This window comes from Callithrix jacchus, chromosome 14 (assembly GCF_049354715.1).
Source record: "Callithrix jacchus isolate 240 chromosome 14, calJac240_pri, whole genome shotgun sequence".
Classification (NCBI taxonomy): Eukaryota; Metazoa; Chordata; class Mammalia; order Primates; family Cebidae; genus Callithrix; species Callithrix jacchus.
This window is the reverse complement of record NC_133515.1, coordinates 54,864,026-54,886,977: the sequence shown is the minus strand read 5'-3', so window position 1 is coordinate 54,886,977 and position 22,952 is coordinate 54,864,026. Positions and strand designations below refer to the sequence as shown.

The 22,952-nt window shown below is 37.6% G+C and overlaps 1 long non-coding RNA gene across 2 annotated transcripts in view; it reads right to left on the bottom strand.

Moving 5' to 3' along the window:
* Positions 1–444: 444 nt before the first annotated feature.
* LOC118147317 (uncharacterized) overlaps positions 445–22,952 on the bottom strand; it is a 142,239-nt gene continuing 119,731 nt past the window's right edge. Inside the window, exons 3-4 of one of the 2 annotated variants that reach the window (XR_004733586.3) lie at positions 11,870–12,074; positions 445–593 (exon numbers count right to left, since the gene is read on the bottom strand). This is a non-coding gene — a long non-coding RNA (uncharacterized LOC118147317). Of the gene's footprint in view, positions 594–11,431; positions 11,545–11,869; positions 12,075–22,952 lie in introns of those variants that run through there. The other variant, XR_004733587.2, reaches the window with a different exon arrangement.

Genomic DNA, 22,952 nt, shown 5'->3' with positions numbered 1-22,952 from the left:
TAGTTAGTGACCATTGTGACTCCTCATGTGACCCTAAGTCACCTTGGATTCACCTTAATTTCCTAAACAGGCATGCATATTCTGTTCATTATGCACGAAGCTCTTTTTGCAATGGTGAGCATTGTCTCACCTCCTCTTGACTTTTGTTAATCTGACAGTCACATGGTCCTTTCTTGGGGAATATTGCAAAGCGTCTTCAATTCAATTGCATTTCTCTGGTCATGGGATTTTATGTAATTACAGAAGTTCTGTAGTTGATTTGAATGTTATATCCCTGTTGTGGAATTATGTTTGGACTTTATCCTGAAGGACAGGGAAGGGATTGTGTTTGTTTTGTTTGAACATTTCTTATCACAGAACTATGTTGGAGACAACCCCCAATGACACAAACATTCAAACACCACCTTCAGATGTAATATTGATTTATAAAACAACAGTGCACAGCTGCCAAGCTTCAGTCTTGAATACAGAGGGTCTTCAATTCCCAACAAATTACTGGCATTTCTACCAATTTACAAATTAGAGTTTCCTCAGAATATCTCACAGTTCTTAATATTCCAGTCACCTTCCTTTTCAGGCTTCTCTCTTGAAATCTGTGTGTGGGGAGGAGGGAGGAGGGAGAAAGTAGAGCATTTGTAAAATTGGAGTTAAAAAAATCTAGATCAACTTTTATCCTTAGGCAAATTATGCACAGAGTTAAATTAAACCACTATATGTACTTGTAGATTGAAGTATCAGAGGTGGAGGAGGGGTCAGAGACACTGAGATCAAAGTTTCTGTTCTTTGAACAAAATCCCTTTGAAAAGCCCCCCATGCCACCTACCCTGCTTGTTAATGTTTTGACTGGGAGTGTCTAGCCGTGTCATTGGCAGCAGAATATTTTTAGTACCATATTTTATTTTATTTTCTGTGTGCAGCTAGCTCTACTTAGCAAAGCACCAGATCCTTTGCCAGCTCTGTTCTATGTCTCTTAGGGGAATATTTTTGTTAATTGCAAATATTTGATTGACAAACATAGGATGCAATTAGTAGTCAGGCACAGTAGGAATGTGCAGTGAACTGGATCCCTGAACCAACAGATCTCAACTCTCTCAGCTTGATCTGAAATCGACTAGAGCATTTCAACCATATGTTTGCCTCAAACTTTCTCTTTCCTATGAATGTTGCTTATTTCCCCAAACTAGCTTCTTTTCACCTTGGCTCACAGAGGGAGCTAATTCCTCCATGATCAAGCCAAATGAAGAAAGAAAATTCTTCACAAGTTTCAGTCTGGTGGGGCTATTTGACCATGGCTGTAAAAATTAATGCAGACAAAATTACACATGCCAGTTGTTTCTCTCCAAAGCCCTGGGTGGAAAAAGAATCCAATCTCTTCTGAATTCAGGCATTTTCTTTTTCGTAGCTATTTAAAACAAACTGGCACCATCTGATTATCTTTATCAATTACATTTTGCTTCTTTATACATACAGCAAGGTGAGCTGTTTGTTCTGTCTTACCACAGTATGTGAAATAAATTTCTGTTTGCAAAATATACCAATTATTTTAAAGGTATTCTTTATGCCACAAATCGATGGGAGGTACTGAGATCTGATGCTATCATATATTCTGAACTTCCTTTTCCCTTGAGAGATTAATTAAAACTCACAAAATTTGAGGGGAAAAAGCAAACTTCAAAGCCTTAAGTACCAGCTTTAAAAAGTCTTTAAAAATGTATGTTGTTTTCCCACACATATGATGTAAAAAACAAAGTTGAAAGTAAAAAATAATGTAGTCAAATTGGGGTTGTGGCTCTAAAACACTAGTTCCCGATTTTTTTTAACTGATTGATGCAATTCACATGTTATTTTAGGGGGATGAGATATACAATATGAGGTGCTCTCTCTAAAGGATAAGCAGATAGTTATCAACATATTGTAGTGGTAAAGAGATAAGACATCTCTCAAAGCTGTAGGAGAGCATAGCGTATGCTTACGAACATTCTGCAAGTGCATGGCAAATGATGTGGGGCCTTCAACGAAGATGGGGAACCTGAAACCCAGGGAGATTTTAAATTAGTTCAAGGACACATTGGAAGTGCTTGGTGATATGGAAATATAGGGCAGGAATCCTGACATGCAGCCCATGAAACCAGAATGCTTGTCAAATCTGTCAATTATAATGTGCCACATTCCAAATAAAGCTTTAAAAACGAGTGTCGCAAGGCTGCAAGGCACTGCTGTGGTTCATCTTGACCATCCTCCTGCCTCTAGAAAAGCTGTGATTAATTTTTAAAACTAGCAGTCTGCTTCAAACATACAAATAAAAGGTGTGCTTCATGTCTGGAATTTAAATAAAACCATAGTGGAGCAAACTAGGGATTTGGAAAAATAAGAAAACAATCTCAGGTTCTCTTGTTTTTCTCTTTCTTTCTTTTTCCCTCTTGGAATGATGATCCTAAGCTCAGTGACCATGAAACTATTGGGATGAATCTGGTTTACTGCTTAGAACACTGACATAGCAGCTCCTTGATTTTTGCCATTCGTCAAGACATTGTCCAAACTGATCACATCAGCTAAGGTCCCCTAACTCACATAAGCTCACTATATGTCTGGATGTCACAGGTCCTTGGAAATAGACAAATTTAGAAATGGAAGGTATCAGGAAGGAAATCCACCTATTCAACAGATGAGACATCAGAGGCTTAGCAAGTGGTGACTGTTTTGAATAACTTGAAGTAATACCAAAGCCAGCTTCTGAATAGTTTAATGGTTTGAGCCCTGCAAGCCAGGAAGGGTGTGAGGTGCAGGGGAGAAATCAATGAGAAGAATAAATTGAAGCAGCTACCCAGATAGATTTGACTGATCTAGTGACAGCTTTCTGAGATGAACATTTTGTATGTGGGGAGGCAGGGCTAGTGAGGGGAGGACGGTGTATGTTTTTTAGACTAGAACAGGATAACACCATAGGTGATGAGCCCATAACCCCAAACTTTCTGATAGGAAATCAGATAATGCACTGGATACTGTGGTTGCATTTTTAGGGTATATATTTCCCTAAATGCTGCCTTCAGAGAAAACTAGTGGCCGTCAGGGAATCAGATCTCTTCTCAGAATTTTCTCATCTGTCTCAGTTTGCAGTTTGTTTGCTAATGCTGTGGCCTTTAAGTGAGCTTAAACTTAATATTATAAAGGCTGCTATATGGGGACTCTTGTCTTTTTTATTGCTCTTAGTAGGGACTCTGCCACTCTACCAGAGGCTGGCAAATGTACGTGTTCATCAGAAGTATCTTCAAAGCCTGTCAAAATGCAGTTTGCTGGCTCCACCCTCAGAGAATCCGATTTAGCAGATTTGAGGTAGGGCCCCAGAATCTGCATTTGTATAAAGGCTTACAGATGCTACTGATGATGCTGGTCCAAGGACCACACTTTGAGAAGCAATGCTCTTTACATAGAATCAATGTTAAGTGTATGCTATTGACTGAAAAATCCGTATGTTTACCTGTATAGAAACAGATAATAAAAGAGCTGGAGAATAAAATAACATTGGCATGTACCAGCTGCTCAATAAATATTTTTGGTTGATTGAGTTGAAGATTGATGTCACTCTCCATTTACTTATATTGCTCAAAACAAATTATGAAGTTGAGCAAATTCCAGAACTTTTTTCTCTTTTAGCCATAGACCAGTCTGGGTTCAAAACCCTTATCTAACGTTGTTAAACCTTAGTTTTCTCAGTTTTAAATTAAATGGGGATGTGGTGAGCAGTAAATAAAATAACTTTTGTTACAGTTCTTCTTAGCAGCAGGCCTGAGTGTAAACACACTTTATCTCATATAACTATTGGTGAAAACGAATTTGCCAACTCGGAGGGGCCCTTCTTCTCCTTGAAATGAATTGGGAGGCACTGTTTAAAATAAAAGGTGCATCTTAAATTAGGCCTCAGTATCCAATAATCTAAATGCAAAGAAATCTACAGGTAACCTGTTTGCTAATGTGACTCTGTGTGAAAAAGAGCATAGATATCCTCTGCAATAAAAAATATTTTTATGAGAACATTTGAAGCAATTAATATGTTTGTTTTAATTTATGGGGAATCACTAAATGGTTTAATGGGCTAGCACATCATGAATAAATAATGGGAAACCTTAAAAATCAGGACACTAAGTAGCCTCGATGTTCATCAGCTGTTTTGGAAGCATATACACCTGTGGCTCAGTATTCAAAAGTTAAGAATATTTTATGTACATTTGTTTTCTAACAAAAATATCTTTAAAAGAATTTTAAACACAAGTAAATAAAAAGCAATATGAAAAAAACATTTCAGAACAGATTTACATTTCTTGATATTCTTTAGGTCAAATACTTACACCTTGGGTTTTTTTAATATAAATAAAAAATGGATTCTGGCCCAGCACAGTGACTCATGCCTATAATCCCGGCACTTCAGGAGGCTGAGGTGGGCGGATCATGAAGTCAGAAGTTCAAGATCAGCCTGACCAATATGGTGAAACCCCATACATACTAAAAATACATTAAAAAAAAATAGCTGGCATGGTGGTGCCTGCCTGTAATTCCAGTTACTTAGGAGGCTGAGGCAGGAGAATCACTTGAATCTTGGAGGTGGAAGTTGTCGTGAGCCAAGACCATGTCACTGCCCTCCAGCCTGGGCAACAGAGTGAGACTCCGTCTCAAAAGAAAAAAGGATTTTTATTTTCCAGATGAGATTTATCATCACATGAAATTGGAAGTAGATGATTCAGTTCTGTATAACAAACATATTATTTACATATTTATTTCAATTTAACTTTAAGAAAACTGCAGAGTTCTTGCTATGTTCCTGGTGTTAAGTGCTTTATGAATATGAGCTCATTTAATCCTCATACCCCATGAGATGGTTATAATTGGTATAGCCTCTATTTAACAATTAAGAAAACTGAGGCACAGATGAATTAAGAAAATTGCCTATAGTCACATAGCCAGTAAATAGCATAGCAAAGATTTGAACCTGGGTGATCTGGGACTGAGTTCCTGCTCATCCTACGCTGCTGTACAGTGACCCACCAGGTCTATACTGGACTGGGCAATGTGATGCAAGGTATAAGTGGCACTACCTACATGTAATTTACAATCTCACTGCAATTACAAACACTACAGCACTCTTTATGTGCAAACTCAAGTGTTAAAGGGCAAGTGCCAGTATTTATGGTGTATAGAGAAAGGCCACAAACTAGAGAGCCCCAGATAAAATCTGGCTTGTGGATGTGTTTTGTTTGGCTCATATGACACTTCGAAATTTTTGAGATAATGGCTTAAAGTGAAAAATTATATAAACATTGCAGATTTTCAGTTATTAAAAAAAACACAAAACTTAAAGAAACATTCACTGTGCCCAAGTTTGGCATGAAACAAACAGATGGCACTAAATTCTCTCCTATTTGCTCTGGTCTCTGACATTGACACAATGTATAGATGTGCATTTTTATCAGATGCGTGCCATTCATTTACTTTACTTGCTGAGTCCCTGAGTTGACCCATATATATGTATCCTGAGAAAAGGGTGTTGGATGCCCTGGGGACAGCTATTTCTTGGAATACTTGTAGAAGTTCCAGGAAGCAAAGTTATTTGCACTAAACTTCAAAAGGAGAGGACAGGTGGTTGTAACAAGATTGCAGTGAGCCTTCTGATTCTTTCTGACACCCTAGAGTGTATCCATACAAAACAACTCTTCTAAATTCAGAGAAAATAATGAGTGGATGTTGCAGTGTTCTGACACTTTTTTTGTAGTGGCTACCATTTGACTAGTCAAAATATTTTTGCCTCATTGTTTATTCACTGTAGTAGTATTGTGAGTCTCAGTTCTCTGAATTAGAAAGAAAGCTCCTTCTAAGACATACACTACACAGAGACAGGGATCTGTTTGTCCTGATCAGTACTATACTTCTAGAACCTAGTGCTGTGTCTGGAATGTTGTAATGTTCAATAATGTTCTGGGAAAGAAGACACTAGGAAAGAAAGATAAAAGAAAGAAGAAAGGGGTAAGGGAAGAAGGAAACAAAGAAGGGAGGGAGGGAAGGAGGGAGAGAAAGAGGGAGAGAAGGAGGGAGGAAGAGAAGGAGGTAGGGAGAAAAGGAGGGAGGGAGGCAGGGAGGAAGGGAGGGAGAGAGGGAGGGAGGGAGGAAGGAAGGAAGGAGAGGGAGGGAGGGAGGGAAAGAAAGAGGAAGCGAGAACAAAACAAGGCATCTGATGGATCACTTCCTTGCGAGTTCTCTCCTTCACTAAGTATTAGTAAGGGCTATTGCCAATATATATCCAAGAATAGTACAAGAACTTAGCATAAATTGTAAGACTGTACAAGCTCTTTCTATGTTTGGTAAAGGTCAAATTTGTAACTTGTTTTAAGAATCAGGTAGAGCCATGATTTGTCAAAGTATATTCCCTAGATGGCCCACATTCGGAAGTCATGCTTGCTGTGAATGTAGACTTCCGTTCTCCCCCCACCCTCCACGATCTAATGCACACAGGAATTATATATTTAAGAATCAGGTAGAGCCATGATTTGTCCAAGTATATTCCCTAGATGGCCCACATTCAGAAGTCATGCTTGCTGTGAATGTAGACTTCTGTTCTCCCCCCACCCTCCACGATCTAATGGCACACAGGAATTATATATTTAAGAATCAGGTAGAGCCATGATTTGTCCAAGTATATTCCCTAGATGGCCCACATTCGGGAGTCATGCTTGCTGTGAATGTAGACTTCTGTTCTCCCCCCACCCTCCACGATCTAATGGCACACAGGAATTATATATTTATGCATGCCAGATAATTCTTTTGCACATTGAATTTTGTACACCAAATTTTGGTGGAACTACCCTTCAGTGGAGAAGAGGTCTTAGCAACCTGTAATTTGAGGCTCGAATCACAAAGTTCACACAATCCAATTAAATTCATTTGAGTTGAAAATTATACAGTTAGTTTTGAATAGATGCTAAATCAATCTGTCACTTCTTGATTAAGCTGAGTTTTTACCTGGTTGGTGGTAGCTTCGTTAATATAAGTTTATGTGCTGCCATGTATCTGCCAAAGTGTCACTAAAATTCTCTAGACACAGCATTTGGGAATTGGTCATTTTATTTATTCATTTGTTATTTTAACTAGGTTGATTTAATTATGAAGTATGCAAACTATAAAAGTAACAAAATTTTATTTTGTTTGGTTGATGCTATGATTTAAAAAAGTGAATTTAGGCTGGGCGTTATGGCTCACACCTGAAATCTCAGCACCTTAGGAGGCCGAGGGAAGGGTGAATCCCTTGAGCTCAGGAATTCGAGACCAGCCTTGCCAACATGGTAAAACTCCATCTCTACTAAAAATACAAAAATTAACGGGTCATAGTGGTGTGTGCCTGTAATCCCAGCTACTTGGGAGGCTGAGGAATGAGAATCGCTTGAACCTGGGAGGCAAAGGTTGTAGTAAGCCGAGATTGTGCTGCTGCACTGCAGCCTGGGTGACAGAATGAGACTCTGTCTCAAAAATAAATTAATATGAGATGAGAAAAAGGAATGAATTTAGACATCATTATGGACATGCTGTGTCCTGTTTGGCCACAGGCTCCATCACTTCCCATTATATTTCATCAGGTTTTATTACACACTGATGGTACTTGCTCAAGTATTTGCGTTTGTGCAACCTCAAAAACCAAAATAAAACACAACAAAATCATGAGCTGACAGTCTAGGACATATCTCTATTCTATATGGGATCCCAAATCCAGTAGTCCTTCACCGCCTCCACTACCACCACCCTAGCCCAAGCTATTATTATCGCTTGCCTAAAATAACATTATAATTTAATTATGGGTCTTTCTGTTTCTCTTGCTGTCATAGCTCTGTGTTCCCTACATAAAAGCCAGCTCAAACAGCTCATAACCCTCTCATAGCTTCCCATCTCATTGGAATAAAATCCAACATTTTTACCATAGGTTTCATGAATGCTGTTTACAAAATATTTATAGGTCTCTGCATAGTGGACACATGGTAGGATTGTGCTCCCTGCCCACACACACCTGTCTCTTCTCTCCTCCTCCACCATCATTGAATGTGGTTATATGACTAGATCTGTCCAGTGAGTTGTTTGTAAAAGTGCTATGTGTCCCTTCCATGTTGGAACATTAATTGCTGATATGAGATCTATCAGAGATGTCTTTCCCCCTGATAATATGTTTGGCAATGATTTTAACAGTGGTTTCTCTGTCCATCTGTCTCCTGGGATGAGGCTGACATAGTGCAGAGCCTCCAACCTAACTGTGGTAGGCATGATGTGAGCAAAAAACAAACCTCTCGTGTTTTTAGCCATGGAGACTTGGGGTTGTTTGTTACCACGGCATAATCGAACAAAAGCTGACTGCTACTCTGACATTTGTCTACAAGGCCTATGTGAGCTAACCTTCACCTCTCTCTCTGACTTCATTCCCATCCTCTTTATCCTCTCCCCTTTTGTTCGGCTCTATTTGCTTTCCTAGTGAATTCCAGCTTTCTGCCCAACTCAGGGCCTTTGCACTGTTTAAGATGCTTTATGAATGCATCTTTCCATGTTCCCTCACTTCATTCAGATCTTTGCTCAAAAGTCTCCTTCTTAGGGAGAGCATCCCTTACTACAGGTCTGAAATGGCACCCTTTATTATTGTATTCCTATCCTGTTTATTTTTCTCTATACCTGGGATAGTTTTTCTTTCTCATTTAACTTTTTGCTTCTAAAACTAAAATATAAACTTCCTGGGGGCAGGGACATTTTGTTCTCAGGTATTTTCCCAACAGCATGAGCAATGCTTGGAGTAGAGTAGATGATTAATAAATACTAATATTTGTTGAATGAATAAATTATACATTCTTATCATGCAACTATCAGTTTTCTTGTCTGAAAGTATGGCTTAACATGACGCCAAACCTACTCCACAATGTTATGTTATACTTTTAGACGCAAACAGCACAATGTATTTTATTTTCTCACCACAACGATAGGTTAATTCACTTAAGTGTTTGTCTAAGGTGTCAAGAGGAAGCATCTAACAGTCAATAATGCATTTGAGGCCAATGGGCTTGGCTTTTGGGTTCCTCAGGTAGTATACAGTCTCACACTTGTTTCTTGTGTTAAAATAATTCCAGGCGGAATTATGAGAGCCCGCATGCATTGAAAGGCCACACATGCAGTTGAAATCCTTTATTCTTCTCAAAAGTGAATCTGAGTATCATTTATCTTGAAGGCATTGGCAGAGTTTTGCTTTGTCATACAAATTTTATTGATTCTTTTCTAGAAGACTTGTTTGAAAATTAATATGGAATTTAAGCAGTGACCTCTTCAAGAAATAGTGAACACATAATTTTTTATGCTGAGCCTTCTGAATGTCTAGTAATGGGGTGTGAGTCATATTGAAATAGAAGCTTCAGTTTCTACCCCGAATTTTACACAATACAATTTTACTTATAAAAGACAGTATATCTCAGTAAACTCTAGAAATATAAATTTGTAATTTCCCCCTATTTAGAGTCAGCCATACAATACAATTACCATGAGAAGATTGCTTTAAACATGCAATTATAAACATGGCAAGATTCTATAAATTATCTGTAATTTATTTATATATCTGCTACAAGGGCTCATGTTTAACACAGCAGATATTTTTTATACTCCCTTTCCCTTCAGTTCTGTCATATCATTAGATAAATATACTTAATGATGGTTTATTATGGAAATAAAATCATCTAAACAGCATTGTATGGTCTACTGTATTAACAAAGAGTGATTTTAAAAGCCTATTAAAGTCCCTTCTTAGGCTCGTCCAAGTTAGCATACGTGAGGAATGATAACCTAGAAGAAAATTCCTATTTTGATTATTCAATCAAGTATATTCTCTTGTATTATTCAATCAAATCAGCACTTTTCTCTTTCTGCAACTCTATGTTTATAAGTCACAGGCAAATAAAACTGTAAGTCAAGAGAGTAATTTCTTCTTCATGATCTGTCTATAAAATTAAAAAGACCAGGTTTTGAGTCAACTTTTTCACCCACCAGAAACGCAGGAGAAAAGCATCTATCCCTTATAAAACACTACTGTACGTTCCAAGCATCAATTTGCTTTTTAAAAAGAAATGTTAAGTATTAGATATTTGTAGCTAAATTTTGCAAGTTCTGTACACAGTAGGAAAATTTGATGTGATATTATAGTCCAAGAGTTTTTTTAACCTTGCTGTTGATTTAACCTTGCTAACAATGAAATGCTTCCATTTTGATTCGTAAAATGGGATTCCCCTAGTAAGTGAGACACAGAGGGTGAGTCATGGCATTTTGGGATCACAGAAAGGTCTTACATAGCTAATCCCAATCCATGTGACAAAATTTACCCACTCTACTATGCTCTTCAAAGAAAAGAAACATTAAGCAAACTCTCCCCACTAACTCTCCCCAAAACTTGAGTTCTGGGGTCCTACCCTAATCATCTTTAGATCCTCAGCAACCAACTGTACCCTTCACCCGCTAACTATATGAGGTATTCTATATAGAATGATAACATAAGTAAGATAGCTCCAGAAAGGTGTTAAAACAAATGTGGAGAAGTACTCAAAACAATTCTACCAGGATCCAACACAATATGTATGTATCTACATGTACAAATACAAATGACCAGAGAAAAGTAAGGAACAGGCGATGTTGAAAATGCTTTATCTTTCTACATAAATAAAACTGATGCATGTATCATCCACAGAGTATTAGGCATCCGATAGTTGCAGCATCTGATCAGGTCCCTGTATTTTTCTGTTACTTTTCTCATAGTCTTTTTAAGGGCAACCTGGAGCAACAGTTTTCAGGAAAACCCCCTCCTCCTTTTTTATTTTTAATCTTTTTCTAAGGCAAATGCCGCACTACCTCCCCAGAAATAAAATTATACTAACAATTTCAACACCCTCAATATATGGAAAAGATAAAAGTAAAGGTGGAAGAGTCACTGTGCTGATTTCTTTTTACATACCACATATGGCAGCCATCATGGCAATGTTTAAGGCCATTCCAGAGAACTCGAGGGCTCCTAGTTAGTAAAGCAGTGACCCAGATCCATGGGAAATGGATATTTTTCAACTGCACCAGACAGATGCATATATATCGATGTTGCATTCACTAAATAAATATATAAAGATATAAATCGACTCTCTCTATATATACACACACACACAGATACATTCGCACACATATGTATATATATATATCTATATGATAGGGACCATAATTTGGTTCCATATTGTGATTGTGGAAAACAAGTGGTGATATATTTTTCCTCTATTGGACATATTTTCAGAATCATGCCTGGGGATTTATATGCATACCCTGTGCCATTTATAACAGTGCTACAAATAACGAGGATTATGCTCATTAGCAAACATTGCCACTTTTTTGAAGGGGATGCTAGGCAGACATGGCTGAAATGAAAGTCTTTTTTAGACAGAAGCGACAAACCTGGAAATAGGAATCTATATCTTGGTCCTGTGACTGTTTAGTGCCGTGTTTCATGAGCTAAAAAAGAGAGAGAGAGAGCACAAGGGAGAAAAATGGTGCTTTGTATAATATCTTACAAGCACCGCAAAGAAATCTGATGTTCCTCTTAAAAGGCACGGCTATGATTTTGCCATCTAGTTTCTCAAAAATATTCACTGGATCTAAAGAACTTCCATCTTGGAAGAGGGGAAAGGGGAACTTAACCAAACAGTTCTTTTGAAAAATCTTTTCTTTCTACTAGCAAGTTTGGACAAATAATTGACATGAAGGAAATATAGCTTTTTGTAAGAAATTAAAACTTCGTTATCAAGTTGCCCTTCAATTTTCCCAGTCCCTGTCTTACCCCATTTTCTCATCTGTGTAGCCTGTGTTGCGTTTGCAGTTGTTTTTCTTAAGGATAATTTTTGCTTCTAAGTACTGAGAAAAAATAATCAGGTGCTTGAGAAGTGGTGTCTCTGCTCATCTCCCCACACGTGACTGCTTTCTGTCTGGTGCTTTGTCATGGTGCCTCCAGAACAGACTTCCTCAGCTTCCTTTGTTATCCTCGCCTGATAAATAAACAGCACAAAATTACCGAACTTATTATGGTAATTGAGAGAAGGGAACGGAATGCTGAGCCTGCCCCGCTATCTGTTACGCTACCATTGCAAAAGTTGGGCGAACCTGTGCCAAACCTCAGCTGACAGTGTAACATCAGCCCCTCTCCTGTGCTCTCCCCTTTATTCCCGTAACCCCCCACCCTCCACCATGATTGCTTTCTGTCCATCTTGAGCTGGGTGTCAGTTCATTTAGATTTACATCAAGTAGTAAATTAAAATAATCACTCAGCAAACACTCTGAGCTCAGTTTTCCCTTTCAGTCAGGAGTTGTGCGAGCTGCTCGAAGCATTCAAGCAGAAAATATTGCTGTCTAGATATTTGTCCTCTGGGTGATAAAGGAGGCATTGTCTTGGGACCCACTCAGGCCTCGGAGCCGATCGTCGCTGTGCATCACAGCTGTGAAGTGCGCTTTGTTATGTGTCTGAGGATTCGGGTTCAGGACCTTGTTTTTCTTGAAATACCAGACTGATCAGAGCTGCATATGTTCGGGGGAAATCAGGGGTCGGTGGTTCTCTGTCCACATTTTTACTAGATTATTCTTGGACAGAACTCTGGGAAAATACCCGGCAGCATAAACCATCCCAAGAGTTTTGCTTTGCTTTAGTTCATTTTCTTTCTTTTTCTCTTTCTCGCATCTTTATTTTTTTCTCTTCAGAGTCTGCATTGTTACAGTCCTGGAAAATGCTGGAGTTTATCCGCATGAGTCAGAAACAAAGGCTTACGGCATTGCTGCTTCCTTTTGCTTTGAACCTGGTGCCATAATGTACCGAGTTATAAACCTGCTTCTTTGTGTTCTCATTACAGTACATCTATCTGCCCATTTAGAAATCAAAATGCAGAGTTCGGTCACCTGGGATGAAATATAGAGTGGGCTAAAGAGGCTTTTCACCATTTGCACATAATCAGTAGGATCTTGAAACAAAACAAGGAGTGGATAGGAGAAAACAAATTGGAAATTTTGCTCTGAGTGAGTTTTTTTTAAAACCATAATTATCACTTGTAAATCTTAAAGTCATCACATTTTTATTTCAGCTATTTTGTAGGTATGCTATTGCTAAGAGTGTGAAGGAGTGAAATATTTGTTACTCTAAGTAGTGACAGAAAACCATGAAATGATAAGGAGCGTGGTTGCAGGCATAGGAATGAAAATTGAAATTTTTAGTCCATTATCTGAATTTTTACAAATAGTTCTGCATGCTTGGCTTATTGACTACTCTTATCAATTTTTGGCTAGAAATTTGGCATCATGCTATATTTAAACCAAGCTATCTGTAGTGAATGTGCTATTTGATATATTCCTTATGTCTGTGTGCTGGCTAAATATACATTTTTCAATTATATAATTCTCCATTCCTACATAGAAAGAACATTACTATTATGAGCAAAAAAGAAATAAAGAAATGGGATGGACATGTATGTATTACAGGCACATATATATGGTCATGTGCATGATGTACTCATGAATGAATGATTTCACATTCTTGAATTAAATGAGTTCCCCTTTGGGGTGTTTTCATCATGACCCCACTGCAACCAGCTGCAAAGCTTACCCTTTCAACCACTGTATTTATAGAAACCAGAGGTGCCATTAAAACCAGCAATGCTAAGTCCTTAGATTATGCCAGTGAAAATAAACTGAGAGAATCATCGGAGTAAAGTCATAGATGATTCCAGTCATATACTGTGGTTTGTGATGTTTTATGTCTAAGTCCCAATTTAGTTCCTAAATATAGGTAAAAGGAACCAAACTAGAAAATTTTGTTCTGATTTGCTTGGGCTCCAGAGTCAGAACCTTATTTAATTCCCCTCTGTCACTGATAGCTGAGTAACCTTGAGTAAATTACCTCATCACTCTGGTACCTCAATTTTTCTGTCTGTGCATTGGAAATATTATTGATATGTACCTCATATATTTGTTAAAATTTCTCTTAATGAATAGTGCATATTAAATGCTTAGAATAATGTCTGGAACATAGATAATATTCAACAAATATTTTATTAGTGATAGTGATAATGATAATGATAATTTCTACAACAAGAATAAAGATAACACTTATCTAGGAAACACAACTAATGTGGAATAGATTTGTCCTATTTTTCCAAGGTTGATAAACACATCAATATTAGATTGACCTGGGGCCAGGTGCTGTAGCTCACTTCTGTAATCCCATTACTCTGGGAGACCAAGGTGGGTGGATCACCTGAGGTCAGGAGTTCGAGACCAGCCTGGCCAAAATGGTGAAACCCCTGTCTACTAAAAATACAAAAATTAGCCGGGTGTAGTGGTATGTGCCTGTAGTCCCAGCTTCTCAAGAGGTTGAGGCACAAGAATCACTTGAACCCAGGAGGGAGAGGTTGCAGTGAGCTGAGATCACACCACTGCACTCCAGCCTGGATGATAGAGCAAGACTCCATCTCAAAAAAAAAAAAAAATTGGTTGTCCTGAATAAGACTCACAGTTTAACCATTTACTAACCATGTGCATGGGCAAATTAATTTGTTTTCTATGTAATAGGATAATAACTGGTTACTGTGGTTGTTGTAAAGATGAAAATAGACTGTACACATCACTTGCTTAGGATAGTGTGTGGCCAGGAGGGCTGCTCCTAAGTTGTGCCATTCTCCAGGCAAAAACATAAAAATAAAAAAGGTCTTTTGAATAACCAATTTGATTTAAAATAATATTACAAACTTCAAGAGCCAGTTATTAGAAATTTAGAAAAAAGGGTAGAGAATATAATCTTACATATTTTTTCTTGTGCAATTAATGTGTGTGAAAGCTTTTCAGTGTCCAGGCACCATCTGTTCAGGTGCAAGAATCTTCTCTTTATATTTTTTCTTTTATTTTTTGATTTTCAGACTTACTGGGTCTGACTAAAATCACAACTCCCACCATCGAAAAAGCTAGCAGTGCTGACATTACTTACTATGCTATGACTCTTCAAAACTTGTATATATTGTTATAACATTGATCTTCTTGCTTCTGACCTTCCCTAGTACCATTTCATAAAAGTCTAGTTACAATAAGACTTCTGTCACTTCATCATCCATTGGGCTGTTCATAGATACTGGTTTCTGGTCTCTCAAAGGTTGTTTTTGTGCTTCATTGATGATGACCATGATTGTGAGTCTTACCCAGAGGATGCAGAAAATGTGAAGAATAACTTATTCCCTGATCACGTTAAGTTTACCATTTAGAATTCTATAGCATACAAATAGAAATAGTATATTTTCTAGCCATGCTTTCTCATGAACTAATTGGGCTATAATCATTGCATTCCTGTAATGTGATCTCTTTCAATGTTGTCAGCATCCCTGCCTTCCACTAGCTGCAAGGGTAGAAAAGGAGGAAGGCAATGAGTGAGAAAAATAGCCCTCTTTGTACAAAAAAGTCTGTTCTTTGACCAAAATGGCCTAAAGCTATCCAGAATTTCATGACATGACCACATCAATTGGAAGCAATCAAGGACATTAATGGGAAGGACCCCTTGTTATGTGGAGCAATGGTCTTGGAAGTCTCAGGGAAGATAGTCGCAGCCAATTTGTAGATTGTCTGAAATATGATACAGAGGCTGCGGAAGGAATAGGATGACTGCTCGGGATGCCAGCAATAATGGCCCCATGAGTAAGTGATGTCTGGGGTTACCTGCACCACCCTCAGGTGCTATAGCCTGAAGCCAACACTGTGATTTGTCAGAAAATGAGCAGATAAGCATGGACCACACATGGCTCAAGCTCAACGCTGGGGGAGGACTATAGGGTAGTCCAGAGTCCTAAACTCCTGGGTCTGATTTGAGAATCATACAAAATTAGCACATCAGCACTATTATAGCATGATACTCCTAAAGAAATACTGCACTGACTAGCAGGAAAAATACATTCACTTAAACAAATTTAGGAATACATAGACTTAAACAAATTTAAGGAAAATTTGATAAAGACAAATTTGAGACTTAAAAAATTTCGACAAATTGGAGTTTCTTGTAGGGTAGGTAAGGAAAGGGAAGGAAAGAAGAGGTAGATGAAGCACAGACAACAGCCTGAGCACAGCAGAGTGGAATGCAAATGGTCTAGTTTTTAAGGGAAATGTGGGGGCTGGTAGGGACACTGAAGTAGGTGCAGATAGAGATTAGAAGTGAAACTGGAAAGTTAGATGGAGGCCAGGTTTTGAAGAGCTTTGAGTACAAACTATATTCCTATATATTTAAGGGGCTTACATTGTGCCAGGCTCTGAGCCTTAGAGACATTATTCCAAGTTTTGGGGGGAGAAGAGTAAACTGTTGAAAGGTTTTCAAGCAACACAGTGATGTGTGTTTTTGAAAGATTCCACAGGTAGAATGTTAAGGGTTGGATAACAGTGGAAGAGATGAAAAAGGAGATTAAAGAGCTATAAAGTTAATTCTGGAGAGTGATGAAAAGAACCTCAATTAGGATAACAGATTGAGAATGAAGAAGAGGGAAGAATTCAAGATTCTTGTAAAGGTAGAGTCAGCAGAATTTGAAGACGAATTGAATGAGTGCTGGAGGAATAGACTGGTCACTTGATGTCACTATAACTATGATATCTGTTCATTAATTTAGTCATGAATTGTTAGATTAGTCAAGTTGGATTGTGATGGACTTTCAGAAGTGGGAATCATCCCATGTTAACTATGCAGACGGCTGGGCCTCTCTCTGAGTACACATGGGTTCCAGAGTCCAAGGATTTGTGCTTTTAACAGTCACTCCAACTAACACTTTTCATCAAGAGAGTTTGAGAAATCCTTCACAAAATAATGCATTTGGTTTTGGATGTGTTAAGATAATTTATATAGAGAGAAATTATACAAGAATGCAGATATAGGAGATTCTACTACATTCACAAAAGCATCAGAGGCAGAAGATGTTAAAAGGAGATTTGCTAAGCTACTCTACAGGGTAAAACAGACGGAAGAAGCTAAAACCATAAGGAACAAGCTCTCTGGACAGTGTCTCTGTCTGGAACTGAGAAATGGAGCTGGAAACTTCTGCCAATAGAAATGTCTCATTCGTTGACTGAAAGATTGACTCAGCCTCCCATCCAAATCCAGCTTCAGGCTTTAATATCAATTATGGTGATTGATATTGTAATGTTTTGTTTGACAATGGAGTGCCTACTATGAAGCACACACAGTGCCTGTCTGCTGCTCCACTGGAAATCCAGTAACAAAGAAGGGAAACGACCTTCTGACTGGAGAGTGGAGGTCTTAGAAGATGGTTTTATGCTTACTGCAATGCCCTTTGTCCTCATCAGAACTGTGAAGAAGGTGGAATTTGATTTGGTGCAGTCTTCAACAAGGATGCTTTGTGTTATCCATGCAATCCCCTACTATTCTGAACTACAACATACGCATGCTACAGCCCACAAGCCAGAACCCCAAATATCGGGTTGTTCCTGGTTTCAGCTCCTAAGATCTAGCTTTCTTTCTCTCAGAGTCTCATTCATCCTTTTCCCCCAAAAGCAAAGCAGTTTTTATCTGATTGCTTGATTTCTTTGAGAATTTTAGTGCATTTTCATGACTTAGTAGTTTATCTGACCCAGGTAACATGCACTTTAATAGGAAAGTTTTACAGAAACAGTGTCTTAACCAAAAGCATCACTTAATGATGAAATTTCAGGTAGAAACAGATGTTTGTTCAGATCGAGAGAGGCTAACTAACCAAGTTAAGTAAAGGATGAACAAGGTTTTAGGGAAGAGTTCTTTTTACAATTAAAGTTTTAAATTTTAATTATAAGCTCTAAATATCAATGCAGGCCATATCAACTTCTTCATTGGACTACTTAGGACATTTAAATGAGATAACATATATGAAGCCCCAGCTCTAAGACTTGGGATTCAATAAATAACAGTTTTTTTCCTTACAGCCTCGTCACCATATGAATGAATGTGGGTTGCCCTGTAATCTTTTGCTGCATGTTTCTTCTTTTATTCAGTTAAAAATTCTATTTTATTCTGAAGAGATATGGTTTAAAGACGGAACTAGTATTTATTAAGTGCCAAGCCATAGGGCTGGGATTATAAATATATTACCTCACTTAAATGCTGGCAAACAGTTCTGTAAGTAACTTATAAAAATACAGTAGAAACAGTTGCTACATGGTACAATTGGGGCGGGAATCCTGGAACAATCATCTTAGGGAACTGCCACGCTGTTCCTGTGAAAAGTAAGTAACTTGGTGATCATTAAAAACAATAAGACTAGTTTGACTTAATTTTTTTATATGTAGAGAATCTTTAAAAATGGAGGAATTCTGCATAGGTACTCTCCAGATTGGCACTCCAATTATGCCAAATGCTCCTAATAACTGTTACTCTCACTGAAATAAATATACTATGAATAAAATGCTCAAGTTTTAGAGTATGGATATTATGATATCACTGTGGTGTCTCAGATGTCTTTCCCTTCCTTCACGTTCTCTTGCTCAGGGGTATTCTGAACAGTAGAGGGTTGTCAAAGAACTGTGTGCTGGTGGAAAGAAGTTGACTACCATGCTTTCCTATTCAACCCCGACTCAAAGTGAATGCATATGCTGTGCATTGGAAATGCTGTCACCAGTATTCTGGCCGTTTGTAGGTATCAAATCACTAACCTTGCCAAAGAATAAGTTTGTGAACCTTCTTTTCAGAGGTTCTGTCTCTGATATTTCAGAACCATTCAATTATAATTCTGATGCTTTCTTTTATGTGGCAGTCATGGGTTGTCAGCAAGGATAGAATTAAGAGAGGCACGTGAAGTGTGTTACAGCGGCTCATGCCTAAGGATCTCTATTTCTTTTGTTCATGGTGACAAATGACAGCCTTAAAGATATTTGTCCCGATTCCTGACTGTCCCTATGCAGGTAAAAAACTTTCATTGAAGTCAAACAAGCTTCATTGAAGTTAATGGGAAGGAATGCCCTTGAAGGGAAGGGAGAACTAGGGTGATTAATTTTAATTAGCCAAATATAAACAAGCATGTGTCTACAAGTAGTGACAGGAAAGTGGATATCTGTGATTTTTAACTTAGCTTTGGGGAGCTTGGTATGGCTATTTTGTAGAGAATCAGATGAAACTATTTCAACTCAGAAATGTAAGAATGCCCATAAAAAATAAAATCCATTTTCCTTGGCTATATCTCTGAGATACACCTTCAATACATTAATTCAACAAAACTCCTAAAATATTACCACACATCAAATATGTTTCAGGCCTTGGAGAGAGAAAGATGACTACAGCTAGCACCCCATATGGGGCTCACTTTCAGGTCATGGAAACAGCTCAGTAAACAATTGTGCAAGAGGCTGAGGCAGGAGAATTGCCTGAACCCAGGAGGCGGAGGTTGCGCCGAGCCGAGATTGCGCCATTGCACTCCAGCCTGGGTAACAAGAGCGAAACTCCGTCTCAAAAAAAAAAAAAAAACAAAAAAAACAATTGTGGTACAAGTCACTCATTAGTGCCTCCAATATTTATTGATTGATTGATTCACTCATTCAAGAAATACTCAGCAAAGACTTTCTAAGCGTCTGTTCCTATAACAGAGCATGTACAAAGTACTACTAGAACCAAATAGGATAAAATTTTTGTTCTGTATGAAATGGTAAGTTATAATCATGGAAAGATTCTTAGAGAGAGAAAGCATGTGTCACTGAGCTTAGTTTCACTAGCATTTAGTTAGGCAAAGTGAAAAGGGAAATATATAAGGTTGTGGGAACTATATAAGAAAAGGTATTTATTAGGGAAATGAAAATCAAAACCAAATGCAATACCACCTTACTCCTGCAAGAATGCCCATAATAAAAAATTAAAAAAAAATAGATGTTGCATGGGTATGGTGAAAATGGAACACTTTACACCATTGGTGGGAATGTCAACTAGTATAACCACTATGCAAAACAGTATGGAGATTCCTTAAATAACTAAAAGTAAATCTACCATTTGATCCAGCAGTCCCACTACTAGTTATCTACCCAGAGGAAAAGAAGTCATTATATGAAAAAGATACTTGCACAGGCATGTTTATAGTAGCACAATTTGCAATTCCAAAAATATGGAACTAGCCCAAATGCCCATCAGTCAACAAGTGGATAAAGAAAATGTGGTGTATGCATACCATGGAATACTATTCAGCATAAAATGGAATGAAATCATGGTATTCACAGCAACCTGGATAGAATTGGAGATTATTATTCTAAATGAAGTAACTCAGGAATGGAAAACCAAATATCATATGTTCTCACTCATAAGTGGGACCTAAGCTATGAGGGTGCAAAGGAATAAGAATGATAGAATGGACTTTGGGACTTGGGGGAAAAGGTGTGAGGGATAAAAGACTGCACAGTGTACAGTGTCAGCACTGGGTACAGTGTACACTGCTCAGGTGATGGGTATGCTAAAATCTCAGAAATCACCACTAAAGAACTTATCCATGTAACGAAACAACACCTGCTCCCTAAAAACCTATTGAAATAAAAAACAAATTGCAAAAAAGAAAGGTGTGGAAGCATAGAAACTCATAGCATGTTCAGAAAATATTTGAAAATGCTATAGTGTAAGGCGCAAACTACAGCCCGCAAGCCATATCCAGACCACTATTTGTTTTTGTATAGTCCATGAACTAAGAATGATTTAAAATTTTAAATTGCTAGGGGAAAAAAATATAAAGAAGGCTATTTCACGGCATATAAAAATTACATGAAATTTATATTTCAGTTTCCATGAATAAAGTATTGTTGTCTATGGCTGCCTTTGTCCTACAAAGGCAGAGTTGGGTGGTAGCGACAGAGACTGTAAGGCCTCCATAGCCCAAAGTATTTATTATTTCCCCCTTAACAGAAAGTTTGCCAAACCTTACTCTAGTGTATGAGGTGCTGGTAGATTGAGACAAAAATTTTGAAGTATCTTAAATATTATTTCAGTGAATATGAACTTTATCTTGTGTGAATTGGTGAACACAATAGTTGAATGATTTATCGTTATGTCAAAAAAATAACATCTTGAACTTATCATTCATTTGATAAAATCCTTCATTCAAATGTAAGTGCCACGTGACCACTGAGCCATAGTGATGTTACTTAACAAATCTTTACAGTTCCTAAAGAGAACTGAAATGTAGTTCAGGTATGTCTCAAGGCTTATAGGTCAAAAGGAAAAAAATGAGTTTTAGGTTTAGAAAATCCCAAAGTGGTCATTTGGCACAGACAGTTTACTGAGGAGAAAAGTCTGACATGTACTTACTGTATGGCCCAGTAGCTAAAGACTGAAAAAAACTTTCATTTTATTTAAGCCATTGTTTCTGTTATTTTTGAACCAGAATGCTCCCTTTAAGGCCCAAAAAAATTTATAGGCCATTTTACAACAGTAACAGTTGTACACATGTAAGAAAATGTATAACGAAATCATGCATTTTAAATTAATTTTAATTTAAGACGCTTTTGTATACACAAAAATAGTAGTACAAATGTATGTAAACCTTATTCAATCTTTTGAATAATATTTGGTATATGCGGTTTTAGAAACTCCTTAAAAAACTAGGGGGAACCAAATGTCAATGTTAAAAAGGCTAGGAGTCAATTGATGTACAATGCAATAGAACTATTTTGACTGAACTTCTTAATTAATTAACTGATTTTCATTTCCTTGTGTGATTCCTTATAGCCTGCTCATATTTAAGCCAAAGAAAAACAAGTTTGTTATTATAAATATCATCAAAACCAAACAATTTGGTTAATCATATGCTAGGTAATTTCTGGACCTGATTGGATGATTCCTTCTACAATTAATTCCTTGAACAGCTAATTGATTTGTTGCCAGATGAACAGAGAAAGGTCATGCTAAAAATCCAGTCATATTGCATGCTCCATTTTGGGTTCTGGGGCCAATCTATTAACTTACCTTTTATCCAGATAAATTCTAAATTTGACTCAGAGGTAACTTACAGAAAAGGTCAGAAAATACTAATCTTTTGCATTGTAAACAACAACAACAGCAAAATGTAGGTAGCTCTCCCCTTTTTCAAAGTTTTGTTTTTATTATTTTATTTTTTAAATATTTAATGGCTTAAGAGATACATGAAAAGTAAAAGGAGAAACACCTTGGCAGTAAACTGATAAACTGATGATACCATCAGTGCTAATCATGCCACAGAAGCCTTCAGCTACAGGATTAAAGAGACACCACTGAAAATACATTACTCTCTGGCTTTCTCTTCAGAAAACTAGGCTGAATTCTGCTCAAAATTGCATTTGGTGACTCCTCTAACATTTTGACTGAGGGGTGATCTGCAGGTCAGCGTGGAGGTCAGGAGTAGGGCAATGTGATGAAACGTCCATTTCATTGTCAACCATGCATTTGAATGAAGTTCTTTTTTATAGGCAGAGTAAGAACTAAAGGCCAGTAGGGATAGCCTGGGTTGTCAATTACTGCGTGTTTTATGTCTTGAATCATTGGCCCTAGAACCTGAAGAACTCTTTCTGTCTGTTTGTTTGCTAAGAATTGACCCAAGATCCTTTCTCTAACCCCTGAATATGCAGTAAACTTCAAAGTGGACTATCTTTGTTATAATTATGATTACTACTCCCAATGTCATTCTGTTTACATATTGCTTTTAACATTTTTATTACCATCACCTCTAATCCACTTGACTTTTCACAATAGTCCTGTATTGGTATTTCCAGTTGACAGATTAAAAAACATACTTGGTTGTTTATTTTAAAAGACGAAGGCAGACATTTTCTCTGTTTCGGTATAGGACATTTCTGTGAGTTCATAAAAATTCAACTGTTGTTCTTAATTATATCTCCTCCTATTATACATCTTGTAGCCAAATGAA